The 14,314-nt window shown below is 40.4% G+C and overlaps 1 protein-coding gene across 2 annotated transcripts in view; it reads left to right on the plus strand.

The window, feature by feature from the left end:
- The window catches only part of LOC118693726 (protoheme IX farnesyltransferase, mitochondrial), a 95,785-nt gene that overhangs the window by 62,505 nt on the left and 18,966 nt on the right, over nucleotides 1–14,314 (plus strand). The window lies entirely within an intron of this gene.

Raw genomic sequence — 14,314 nt, forward strand, 5'->3', positions numbered from 1 at the left:
TTCTTTGTTCCTTGCTATTTCTTCATGTTTATAAGTTCTGTGTGAGCAGTTTGGACACTCACAGCTGTAAAATACTGAATTTCTCAATACAGTAGAATTTCCCTTCATATTACATAGTTCTTCATGTGTAATGACTCTGTGTATGGTGTGGCAGCATGCAGTTATGTTCCACTGATCTTTGTTTTGTAATAGTAAATCCTAAAATTTTCCCATCTAAGAACAAACACAAAAATGTGTGTTGCTTCTACATCTTTAGCTGGTTGAAAACTCATTGTGGCATCTTAGGAAATTGATTTAAAAATTTGTTATCATAAGTTTATCATCATCTACAAGTAAATTCCTCCCCCCACCAAAAAAGTCTTTCATTAGCATAGGAATTTCCTTTAAAAGAAGTCCTCAATTCCTTCTGTTTTCTGGATAATGTATCAGTTTAGTTTCTCAAAGGCTGTTTGGCAAATAAAAAAGCAAAGTGAAAAAGAACATCAATAAAAATCCTCTAACTTATTTGCAAACTGAAACTGAAGGCCCAATTCATAAATGATTCAACAAACAATTCTAGTATTACATTTCCATGATTTGTGCCAAAGAGTATTTATAACAAAATTATGTTTTCCCTTAGGCTTCTGTGAACAGTTGGTCCTATTTATTTCTGTGTTTTATCCATCACCTTTGGAGGACTGAAAAAAAACATGATAGATGAAACTACAAGAAAATTGAGACAAAATACTCAAGTGAACCTTGTGGGTAAATTCACTCTTGTGGTAAATATTTAGAGCGCTTCAATAAATTTGTTCTGATTTGTTCTCAAAGGTGGTGCTAATTGCAGATTTCCAAGTTAATTTTACTTAAAAGATATTTTAGAGACCACTGCAGTGAGGGCATCTTTTGAATATACAGTAAGTCAGGCTTAATTGTGTGGTTCAGGGGACTTGCACTTCTGCCTCCCTTGCATGTGGTCCTTACACTCTGGGAGAAGGAACACTTATTAGGAAGAAAAATGATGGGGGGATTTTCTTTTTATTATTATTATTTTATTTTTATCATGGTCTGCTAGCATGGCTTGCAGTGCTTCTGGAGTCAAAAATATAACTCAGAAACTTTCTGTCAACTTCTGATTCAGAGAAAGCAATTTATTTTATGTTTCCAGTGTCCTTAAAAGAACTTCACTGTCATCTGAATGCACCACAAATTGGCAAAACCCTATTTCATGGATTTTCTTACTTCCCCCCCTTTCATATTTGCTTTCACCACAAAATGGTAATGTTGGGGACATTGGGCAATCACTCATCAATCTATCTACCTGCCTGTCAACAGCTAATTTAAAGTTCTTTAGTGTCACTTCCCTTGAGTAATGCTGCTCTTGCTCCCTGCAGACCGTGGAGTACTCAGACCTTGACTGGGGTTATTTCTTCTGTAGTGTGTCAGAGGAGAATAAACCAATGCACGTAATCTAACCTTGTTGTATTTTGCCACATATTTCTTGGTGTTCCTTGAACTCTAACCTTCCTGGCTGCTAAAATAAAACCTGTAAATGGTTATGCTAAAACCAATCAAAACCAGGCAAGAGAGGGATGGACATACAGTACATAAGAGACTGGTGTCTTGGCTCTGAGAAACAATTCAGAAAGTTTGGGGAGTTCTTGCCCAAAAATTGTCTGACATTTCAGTGCTGACATTTTCTTCTCTTTAGCTGCTTCATTTAATGAAACATTTGCTGCTTTTTAAATTCTGCTGTGTTACAACATCTGTGCTATCCAGTGCAAACAAGACATCATTTTCTAATCCATCTTCATTTGCACTCTTTGTAAATATATTCTCTTTTTACCTTGCTTTCCTTGCTTTTTATTTATTTGGCATAGTTGTAGTTACAGAACTGGACAGTATGGGTAGTAGTTTTTGCTCTGAGCTTAAGATCCTTTTTTAAGAGAGAAGGCTGATAACTCTCCATCATGTTGGCTCTGCACCTCCTTGGAAAGGCTTTCAGTGGTGGCTTTGATGTGACTTCTGCCCACTGAAAACTGCACTGAGGCCAGTGAGAGTTTTTCTAGAGGTTGTGTCATCACAAAGAGAATTCTTACATGCTTTGTATGTTCTACAATCAAACTGGTAGCCCCAGCGAGGTTCTTGGAATTACTGGGTCATGCAGTCCCTGGATGAGCTGGTGTCTCCATTTTAAGTAAGACAATTCACAGACGTGGCTCATTAGGAAATGTTAAGCTTTTGTAGAGAAGCTATTCCATATGTTCTGCTTTGTGGCCTCTACTTGCAGCTTCAGCCCCCAGTTTGTTCAGGGTTAAGACCAGCTGTCCATTCTAAGTGATCTTGCTTCCAACAACATTTCTCCCCTTCCCTTCTGCCGGCGGCCTTCACTTTGAGAAAACACAAGTCCCTCTCAGGGGTTAATTTCTCTGCGTACACATTCATGTGGTTCCCAAACCCCCACATGTCACCCTTTTCTGTGAATTGCTGAGGACTGGAAGTTTCCTTTGGCATTAATGAGGAACATCAGTAGCTTTCAGAGAAAGGCTCTGTGGCCCAGGCTGCACTTTGAGGTGTGGACATCTGGCTGGAGACAGTGCTGTTCTCTTACTGATGATGTTTAAGAAGTGTCTCAGTTGGGCAGCTTTGGCCTGTCCATCATTCCCTGTGAGCCAGGAGCCAGTTTTGCAAAGATCTCTGGAAGTATGAGGCTTTTCCTCCATTCTTTGTGAAGTCTCTATATTGCATCGTCTTGATGGCCAAGAATTACTTAGTGGCTCAGTGTGCCCCTGTTTTATATTTTATGTGTTTGGGCTGGACAATCCATAAAGGCAATGGCACAGATGGTTTCTGCAGAGCTGGGGCTGCTGGATGTAGGGACTAGAGCATATTTACCTTATTTGCCAGTCCCCACCTCTGGTGCCTCCAGGGAATCTTCTGACACTGTTGGGAGATCTGTGCAAACAACACAGATAGTTCATTGACTCCTTGCTTTACAATGTTCTGTTTAATTTGTAAGTCTCTGAAAAAAATGTTCCCTTTGAGCCATGAGATGTAACCATCCTTATTCTCTATTCAGAGAATAATCACAGACATCCTGTTGCAAAAACAAGAGTAGACCCAAACACAGTGTGCCACTGAGTGCCATCCATCATCCTGCCTGCCCACATCTTCCTCCCTCCTCTGACCCTTCAAGTCTTGTTTGGAAATGCGAACAGCTTGAAATGTTCTTTATACTTGGACTGCAGTGTTAAACTCATTGAGCATATTTGTGTTCTGCATTATAATAACAGCTGATACTGTTTCCTTCTATGAATTTATTTTGTGTCATTGACGAGAAAAATTTCACATGCTCACACAATCTTAAATTTGTCTGAAGTGGCAGCAGCTTTTCATGATTTCCTGTTGGGTGTGATTTATTCCCTTACTTTTTAAGGTAATGGATTTGATTTTCCTGCAGATTAATTTTAACAAATCTCTGGTATGAGCTGCAGTAGCTGAGTGAGATCAACCTCAAGAGTGACAAGTGTCCTGCTCTGTTATGTTGTGCAAAGGGACAGGTTTGATCACCCTTTACCTGCACCCACTCCTTCTGAATATTGGCAGTTATATGAACTTAGAGTGCTGCTGGATCCACTGTGCTAATCACTCATAAAGACTTCATAGTTGTACAAGGATAGTTTCTCATCTTAAGAAAAAAAGACCTTCAACAGTATGTTCTAAATAACCAATTCACGGCCGTGTAGACATTGTTCAATTCTGCTCCTGCACTACTTTGCAACTTACAGCTGTTTTCTGTACCCAGTCCTTTGGCTTTGGACTCAGCAGTGGCTGCGTGGAAGTGGGCCTAGGGCTTCTCCTTTGCTTACCTGGACCATGAAGCATTATACAGGTAGCTTTAGAGGGTGGTCCAGGCTGAAAGAGGCCTCAGGAGAGATGAAGACCCATCTCTTGCTCACAGCAGTCTCAGCTCTGAGGTCAGAGCTAGTTCCTCCAGGTCTTGTCTCAAAACCCTTCAATATAATGGCTTCAAACTGCAAAAGAGTAGATTTAGATTAGATCTTAGGAAGAAATTCTTCCCTGTGGAGGTGGGGAGGCCCAGGTCCAGGTTGCCCAGAGAAGCTGTGGCTGCCCCAACCCTGGCAGTGTCCAAGGCCAGGTTGAACAGGGCTGGGAGCACTCTGGGACAGTGGAAGGTGTCCCTGCCCATGGCAGGGTTTTGGAAAGACATGAGCTTTTTGGTCCCTTCCAATCCAAACTATTTTGGGATTCTATGACAAAACTAACATGCTGTGGAATTTATTGCTATTCTCCTTATGTAGATTATTTGTACTCAAGCTACTTTTCTATGCCCGTGTAAGATGTTTAAGTCTATTAAAATGACAGCAGGCAGCACAACACAGCTAATAATGTCTTGAATGCTTCAACAGAAATAAATATTTGTGTTGTTTGATGAATGTTTTTTCCAAGAATTCCATTAACCTTCTCCCTTAGCAATGCCCAAGGAGCCGTGTTCTGTCTGTGAGCTTTCCACTTCTCATGTTCACAGTTGATGTTTATGCAGTTAATGGAGACAGTAACACTTCTACTTATTGATATTTCTGAGTGGAGTGTTGACTTGGCTCAGTTTGTACTATAAGCCAGACTCTTGAAGAATCAGACCCAAAAGGGCTCCTGCGCTAGTACTGTTTCTCACCAATGGCTTATATTTGTGAATTATAGTCACAATTACAGAGATGAAAGTTGGATGTTCGTAAACTAGTAGAAAACTGCAACATGTGAAATTTTATTTATTCAGAAGCACATTGTGACTCTGGACTATTTCTATGTAACGCTGAGTTTTTCACTCTGCTGCCTGTAGCCGACCTACTATTACAAGTGTAACAAAACCAGTTCACACTGAAAAAATGTGTGCATTTTAAAACAAAATTTCTCCTGTAGTCACTGTGGATAACTCAGGGTAATTAGCTTGTTTCTTTGCTTAACATTAATGTAATGTTAATACATTAATGTTCCTGCTGATATTAGTGGAGCTGCATGGATGTAAAGTGAAGGAAAATCCATGTCCTAGGCTTACGCAGAGACCTGCATTAAGGGTTTTGCTAGCTGTGGTTAAGCCAGAGATTTGAAGCCTCCCCAGGGGTTTTGGTACAACTTTGGGTCCCCTTTAGAGCTCAGCCCCTGCTTAGCTGGTGGCTCTGCTCCCTTGGGTGGTCATTTCAGACAGGTTTCATTCTACTTAAGTTAAAACAAATAAAACAAAAACTCCATAAATCTACAGTTCTTCAAGAATAATAATTTTTAAGAGATCAGATGCTTATTCCCTGCAGGGGAACATTCTGATGCTTTGTTTAGAAAATACCTCATTTTAAAGGGACTGCCCTGAGATCTTTTTGAATGATAAAAATGTTTCTTTTTTCAGTGGGAGGCTTTCCTCTTGTTTAAATAGGGCACAATTCAAAGCAGACGCCATCACAGAAACCTTTTCAAGAATTTCTTATCCTGCTTGTATTCAGGCTTTATTATTTAAAAACAAGTCAATGCATTCCTTCCCCACAACCACCCTCCTGCCTTCATTTTGTTTTTTTTCCACCCTGTATTTTCCGGGAGCTGTCATTGACTGTGTTTGGTAAACAAGAAATTAAAAAGGCAGCTTTATATTTTTGACATGTACAATTGCTTGTAAAAATGTACTTCTTGCCTTTTGAACAGCAGGGCATTTAAATTTTTTTTCTGGCATGGTCATGTCACAGAGAGGTTTGGAGGGAGAAACCTTGGGGCTAAAACATAGTTTAATGAGAATAAAACTCACATCAAAGGATGGTCTAATGCAATGATATAATGCTTACTGTGTCTCTTTCCCGAAGGGGATATGGATGACAGTACTTATATTTCAATTATCTATTCACTGCCTGCATGGGATGTTGATTAAATGGTTCTAAGGTATTAGAGGCCTTTTGTAGAATGCACAGAAAAATGGTGATACTGCGCATTCTCCTCAGATCAAAATGTGTGTTAGGAGGAAATTGTATGGCTCTAACTGCATATATGTTTTGTTTCTTAGGGCAATAAAGAGGGTTGTTTTATTAACTCCACATTGAAATTTGTTTCAGTTGAAATGAAGCAATCACTAGTTCTCCAGCTCACTCCTGCCCAGGCCTCATTCTGCCACAGCTCAACCCAGACATTCCTTTGCATGCAGCTCTGTTTGGTAAATATAAATCCTGCAGAAACACTTGACCCCTCATGCCTTGCTGCTTTTCAGCTCAGTTGATGGGTCTTTACCCCCAAATTATTTATCTGCATCTTTAATTGCATGCAGGACAGTTGATAAATCGGAGTACATTGTTCCTTGCCCCACATTAGGAAACATCCCACATGCTCATGTATAAAGCTGGAGTCACGGTGCATTTGGCTAAATAGCTGCTCCATCTGCTTGTGGAGAACACTGCAGAGAAGTGATACGGGCTCCTGATGGAGTTGTCTTATCCTCTGATGTCAGCTCCTCGCCAGGGGGCTAGAGCCGCAGGAGCTGGAGGGAGCATTGTGCACTAATCCCACCATCTCTGTGTCTGATATGGATGGGCCTCTTGGACACTGATTGCAGCCATTGCCACTTCTCTTCTTAATTGACTAGCAATGAGTAATTTTCTCCAAAGGTGATGTGAAAGTGAGTTTTTAGAAAACAAGCAATATTTAAGCTTGAGCCCATGATCCTTTCCCCATCTTGGGGGCAATGTTCTCCTGATGGCTTTTCTTCCAATATCTGTCAAACATTTCAGGTTCATGTTTGTAAATTCTGGCTTAATGCAGTCAAAACCCCAACATTTTGCTCCTTGTATTAGTATTGAACCTTGTCTGGTTTAACCACAACAGCATCATCATTCACCCTGTGCCAAGTGGTGTAGGAAATGTCACTGCTCAACAAGTCCATTATGGAGCTGCCTCTGATTAGAAGCTGCTATGCCCTGAGATCTGTGTAGTGAGTCATGTTGGAAGTGCATTTCCCTCTGTGAAGGACAGAGTTTATCATGTCTCATACAAGTTATAACTTACATGTTATCAGCTTCGCAAGTCAGATATAAAAGAGGTTTTTCTTGCACTTTAATTAGCTGTGTGAACACAGATGCTTGCTCTCTGGTCTCTATGACTAGAAAAGCTGCATTCCTGAGGTTGAGATATGTGGAGAACTGCTTTGATATGTTTTATTTAGTTGGTTTTTTTTTTTTTTTTTTTGCCAGGGATGTAAAATTACAAGGAATATAAAATTATAAATCATGCTGGAAAGGAGCCACAGGGACTCCTATTGCTGCCTGTGTGACAATAATTATGTTCTATTTGTGCACTTTGATGGTATATGAAGGGGTTTTCATTTTGTTTTTCCACTAAAAAATGCCGTAACTCCAGATGGTAACTGTAGATAATCTACCTAGATGGTAATACAGGAATCCCAAAATACACCCATCCTCATCCTCTTCACCTCTGAGATGAGACTTGGCAGTTAAGACTTCTCTACAGAGTGTTCTCGTGCTGTGGGTGTCAAAGGCATATTTGCAGTGGTGTAGGGGAATCTGCAGATGGGCAGAAAGGATCTGGCTGAACTTGAAATTTGTCAGGCTCAATCTGCTTCATTGCTCTTCCACTGGCTGGTGTCTAGAGACTGATCCTCTTCCCATGGCAGATCTTTGCTTCTTGTCCTGCTCTGTTTTGTTGTAGGGAATAACTTAATTCTTTCATTTTCATTACTCCTGGAAATGTATTTAGAAGCAGTGTTTAGAACCTGTGCTCAGATGACTGAACTATCTTCTCTCTTCTGTTTTTTTAAGAGCAGGTTGATAAAAATACCCTAGAACATCAGTTTTCTCTGTCTGAATGGGATTGAGATCTCACCTGTGACTTCTTTACCACTGCTTTCCAAATCTTGGCTGAGGGCTCAGCAGAAGCACATGTTATATTTAATCATTCTAAATCAGAAAAATATTTCTGGAGAAACCAAATTATCCATCCTGTTAGTTAGTCCTGGCCCTAAAAGAGAGGACTGAGATTTTGAAGTAGAATAAATGGATCACTTAACTGCCACACTCTAAGGTTAGATCAAAGAGGAAGATTTAGTTTAAATATTATGGGGGACATTTTTCAGATTTACTGTAGGTTTGTCTTGTAAGCACTTAAAAAAATATTTACATTTTCATGACTGCAGGGAAGCTGTGAATATTATTATTCACCCTTTCACTCCTACCTAACAAAGCCATATACCAAAAGCCTATTGACGCTCCACAGGGTTGCTCAGGGTTGTTATGATTAACATTCTGGTGTGGATATCAAGTGAGATAAGAGCATAAACATTTTGTAAGTATAGGTCCTTTTCATTTGTAATTCTTTATTTCCAAGTGAAGTGATGAGGCCCAATTGGAGTGTCTGCTTAATAACAAAGGGAAGCATAAAAGTTCTACTTTTGTCTGAACTACAAGTCTCCCTACGGTGCACTGAGCTATCTCATCCCAGACCTGGGCTCAGACCTCAGGGCAGGCTCATGAAAGCATGAAAAAACAGATCCTTGTATCATTTGCAGAGAGTTAAACTGGCTAAACTGAGAGCAGATGTATAGGAGAAAGCTCGATGCTGAGGGTGAGACTCTTGATCACCTTCTTTGGCTGAGTTAAAATTTTTGCATCACTTTAGCAAAACCTTCAGCAAAATCAATCATGCCAATTTTTATTTACTCAAGCATAAAAAAGAGAGATGTGTCCCTTTCAGGATGAAATGATTATTTTAAATCAGCCATGTTTGTTTATGATAGTTTTAAAGCACCTTGATCTAGCAGGGGAGACAGAACATTCTGCAGCTTGGATTCTTGAGGAGTGAGGGGAGCATTGCCCCCACTTTGTGTAAATTACAGTGTTGATCATGCTTTTGTACAATGATACACACCTGTGGCAGGGTGGCCTGGGCTATGTGCTTGGTCTGTTTCTTCTTTGGGAGAGAAATGAATTGACATAGACGGGCAGAATGTTATCCTAGTCTGTGTTTATTTACACTAAATGCACTTCTGAGTAAGTATATTTGATGGCAAAGCCAGAGCTGGTGGCAATTGAGAGGCAAAACTCAAAAAGGCAACTCCATGATGAGACTTAGCCAGCAATACATGTTTATCCATCACTGAACTCTGTTTATGCCAAGTTCTCACTGTACGACATTCCTTGGGAGATTTAGACATCACTCACTGACTCCTTCCCTCTTTCCCTGTGGATGGTCCAGCTGTCATTCAAAATCATGTCCAGGTTGGTGCTGATGGGCCTGGCTGGGCCCTATGGACAAAGGAAAGGTATTAGGGGTGCTTCCTTTCAGAGAGATTTGAATTGTAAAGAGGTTTACTTGAGGATTGTGTCTGAAATGCTACTGGTTAACCCAGCTCCTTAGATTTTTGGGGAGCATCTGCCACTCTCATACTTCCTCTTAACACTGAATTCTTCCTCAGCTCAGATTTTATGTTACAAGTTAGGTTTAGAACTTTTTCATTATTTTCCTCGCTTTTACTTTTTTTGCCATTTGAGGAAAAGTACTGTCCAGTCTGAGATTAGCAACATCTTTATCATAGTCATTACCAGAAATCAGATTACAAAAAAGACACTTACAAAAACACAGGTAGGCAGAATTGCAACAAGTGTTTTCTGGCAGTCTTGAAAATCGTGGTATAGCCAGTTAAAGGGGATTTGATATAAATTTGATATAAAATTCAATACTCATAGTACTTTAAACCACAGCAACATGTTTTTGAGGATGAAATACCAGACACTGACAGAATGTAGATACTACTTCTTAACCTATGAAGACAAAATTAAATAATTAACTAAGAAAAAAAAGAACTTGACAAGGCTCCCCATTTGTTTGTCTCTCTTCACCGTTAAATGATAGATAAGCTGTATTCTGATATTTGCAGTTGATGGAGAAGAATTGAATTCCCGATTAAAAGTGCAGTTTACTCTCACGCTTTAGTTTTAAACTGCATCATCCTTCATCCCTTGTCATGACTCATAAACGTTCTTGCATGACTGAAAGAGAATAAGTTAATATCTATTAAGCTCTTCCTCAACATTTTATCCCTTAAAATAGTACCATTTTAGCTCATTGATAAATATTGCTCTGTTTAATATAACTCTGATTGTTCTGTTTAGTATAACTCTGGTACTTTGCTAGTTTAAGCTTCAAATCAGCAGGTTCTTGAGCTTTTCATAATATTCAGCCACAACATACCTGTAAAAGAGAATATCAAAAGTGAGAGCATGAATTGCCTGTGTTAAGTAAAGCTTGTGACTGGTGCTGAATTGGAACTACATGAAAGAAATAAAGGTCTGGCAGTATGTCCATTCTGCCAGTATTACAGCTATGTTTTTTTTTTTTGTTTTAATTGGAAAGAAATCATTCCTTGAGACTAATCCAATCTATAATTGAAAGTTCTAGTTGAAAGTAAAAATATTTTGCTTTGAGTCCTTAAAAACCTCAGCCTCAAAACTATACTAATTAGGGGTCATGATGTATTACAGAATCCCAGAATAGTTTCTGTTGGGAGGGACCTTAAAGACCATCTAATTCCAACCCCTTTTCCAGCCTTCTGGCTCCTTTCTTGCAGTCAGCTGAGTTGTCGGCACTCACGCCAGCAGATGACCCCATTGCCAGTTCCAGGCATCTGTCCATCAGGGGAGGCAGGGCTGGGAATGACACTAATGCAATCCAGATGTGTGCTTGAAGGAGGTGGGCCTGCGTCCCCGTTACCTCAGCTGTGGGAGCATGAAGGCTTCTGACAGTCTTCATAACACCTCGGCTCTTTTCTGTCTTCTCCAGGTGGGATGGGGTTGCCTGCTCTAACTCCTGTTGTTGATGGACTTTTCCAATTTTTCTGGTGGATCCCTAAAAGCTGCTGAGCAAAGTTCCAGCAGTTCTTGGGTGCTGATCTTAAAGAAAATAAATATAAGTTTAAAAAAAATTACTTTTGGCTGATGCTCCTCCCACTGAGGGAAGTGACCAAGCCATAGCCCAGTACTCTAGGACAGTCATGATGACTACAGGCACAGCTCCTGCCCTGGGACTTGTTTTCAGCAACTCTTAGTCTGGCCTGGCTGCAGGAATTGAGAAGATGCCAGGAGATGAGCAAAATTAAATCAGCAGCTGAGGGGGAGTATGGTTTTCTGCACGGATGTAGGTAGGTGTCTCCATGGACATCCTTTCCCCTTCATGACCGTGGGCTACTGCAGCCACAGAAACCATCAAAGGGGTGGCACTTGAACTTCTGTTTGTGCAACCTCTCATTGCTATTGGAAAAGGGTGAAATCTTCAGACTGACGCTTTTGTCTGAATTTGTAAGTGGCTTCAGAAGCCTTAAAAACTTACTGTGTCTGTAAACTCTTTTTCTGCAGACGTAATTGTTGTGGTGGTTAAAAAAATTAGGGAAAAGAGGAGGGGGCTTTCTCCAGCAGCTTTGTACTGACAAGTAGTCTGGGGACATGTTTAATACGTAGAGATTCCAGAAATAATAAGCAACTTATGATGCTTCCTCCTGAAATCTGATTTTAATTATGGTTTTGGAACAGCACTGGACTCGTATCTCAGCTTGTGATGGTGAAATGTAGTTGCAGATGAGGGTCACACTTGTGTTCTTTGTCTGCCAAAATACCTTCTCTTGAGCTCCTGCTTTTTTCAGCCCATCTGTGCAGGAACCTGGTTCAGGCTGTCCCTCTTCTTCTTTTAACAAATTGTTTTGACACTATATGCAGATAGAATTTGGGCCCAGAGTAGCAATATTGAAATTCATTTAAGCCATCGGTCTCACCTCTGTTGTCTCAGTGTTGTTTGCCTACCACCATGGAAGATGCTGAAGTCAGGGATAATTTAGTACCATTTCTGTGGGTGAGCAAGGGGAAGAAGCACAGTGATCTTACTGAACCTGTGTCTTGGATGACACAGAAAACTCACCAAAACCCAAACCCAGTTTTTGTCTCATCAAAAAGTAGGTAAATTGCTGTTTATTTAAAGGGCAGAGTCTGTGCAGAGTATTTGCTGTTACTAAAAACCCACACAGAGGAACACAAGGGTATGTATTTGACTTCATTGGCATATGGAAATTGCTCTAAATAAGGTTTCTTCTCTTTCCACCCTCCTTGTTTCACAAGCCCATGCCTGGATTCTTCCTTCACCATCCCTGCTCTGATTATTTTAGAGCATCACCCTGCATTTGGCAGAACGGATCCACTGTCTTGTGGCATGAGGGACAGTTGTCAACACTAATGAGATCTAATTCAAAATAATCGACTGGGAATTTAAATGTTCCAAATCCATTAAGGTACTGCAGTCATGCTGCAACTAAGTAAAAGAGCATTGTTGTTTGCGGTTTTTTTAGTTTACCCTTTTAGAAGTAGGTGACACATCTATGAAGGATTTTTGACAGACAGGGAGAAGACAGGATTTATTACCTTTTGTATTAGGCTTTGAATCTAATTTTAAAATATATGCACTTATACTTCACCTGCTTTTTATGTATGTTTGTTGTGCCCAGTTTCCCATTGACACATGGTCACAAATTGATTTTCTTATGTATTTACATAACATCTGAATGTGAATCCCATAGAACTGCTGATTGAATGAGTGCACCTATTCAGGATTCATGTCCTTTGTGTCTGCACTTGTATGGGAGTGTCAGTCTATTCACAGGAATAGGTTAAAGCATTAGATGCTGATACAGGAATTTTCCATAATTTCAAGTACTCATAGGTTTTGAGAGAGAATTGTGTTTTGCTATTTGTTGGTTTTTTTGATTTTTTAAAAAAATTCATTAAACTTTTGCCCCATTTTTAACACTGTTTTTTAGATTGTAGTTCAAACTGTATTTTGACAGTCACCTTTACAAAATGGTTTGGCAAAGACAGCACAGAAATGCCTGTGTAAGTAGTCCCACTGTTGATCATTATAGACATGAAGCTTGCTGATGCTGCTGTGAAATAGGTAAAATACTACATTGATTTTATAGACGGGCAAATGCTTTGATTTGTTTTCACCTCCTAATTTTTCCAAATAAGCCTGTGAGTCAGTAAGTACTATTATCCATGGTTCCGGATCCTGTTAAATGAATTTATTTCCTGCACAAGTATGAAAGCTCATTATTTGAGTATAACCAGAATATCTGTAAGTGGCGACTAGTTTAAGGATTATATTATTGCACATGAATTAAAATACACTGCTGCATCATCCAAAGCCTCCTCAGTCCTCTGGATGAGGGTTCACGTGGATGTCTCATGGTCATGTGTGTAGGAGATACCTGAAGAGCACCCATGTGGAATTCCTCCTGCCTGTTCCCATTCCCCCCAGCAGCCCTGGGCTGTCCTTGAGCAATCCTCCCCAGCCTAACCAACAGCATGTCTCCAGAGCTGAATGAGGAGAATGTGGGCCCCATCTTCCTCCTGCTTCTCATTCTCCTCTTGGATGCTCTCAGTTGAGTGTGACTGGGGTGGGGCCATCTTGGGTGAACTCCCTGGGAAAAGAAATGACAAAACATTTCCTTTGCATCAGGAGAAGTTTGATTATTCACTAGTCAAGCTGAAATTCTAAAAAGCTTTTAGTTGAAGGTAGATGTCTTTTAGCACTTTTATTAGGTAGATTTTAGTGTATTTGTTGTCAGTAGAAGAGAGAAGAGGGACAAGGTACAGCTACTATGTTTTGGTTTGCCTTTAGGAGGTGCCCTGTATGGTGACATACTGGGTATTTTAGAGTAAATTTGAAGAGAACTCATTTGGCACTTGCAGTATTTTTCCAAAGCCTGATTTTAATCAGCCAAATAACTGAAACCAACTCCTCCCAAGAATCCATCATAAAACCTAGTTTCTTACTCAAGATGTTTGCTTTCTGAGCTAGGTCCTTGGCCAGTTTTCCAATGGAAGATTGCCTTTTTTCCCATGGGAGTGATTCCCTCAGCAAACATGAACGCCCAAATGAAATGAGCGTCTATCACCAGCCTGCACTTACTGCATGGGATGGTTTAAGGATGAAGAAAACCATCAGAGACCCCTCAGCCCCTTTTGAGCACCGTGTAAGAATTCTGTGGCATTGGGTTGCCCAAGGCTGACATGGGCAGCATAGTGGCATGAGGCTGTACTGAGAGGAGCTGTGTGAACCTCAGGTGGTGGGGTAAATTCAGTGACAACTCAGTGTCTCAGCCTTTCTCTTGCTCCAGGATGAGATGCTGATCTCCTATGGTCCCTTGATGAGATGTGGGGCAGCCTGGCAATGGAGGGTGTATCAAATCAGCCTGGCAATAGAGAGGGCACCCCCCGTACGTGAGTACTAA

Source organism: Molothrus ater, chromosome 19 (assembly GCF_012460135.2).
Source record: "Molothrus ater isolate BHLD 08-10-18 breed brown headed cowbird chromosome 19, BPBGC_Mater_1.1, whole genome shotgun sequence".
Classification (NCBI taxonomy): Eukaryota; Metazoa; Chordata; class Aves; order Passeriformes; family Icteridae; genus Molothrus; species Molothrus ater.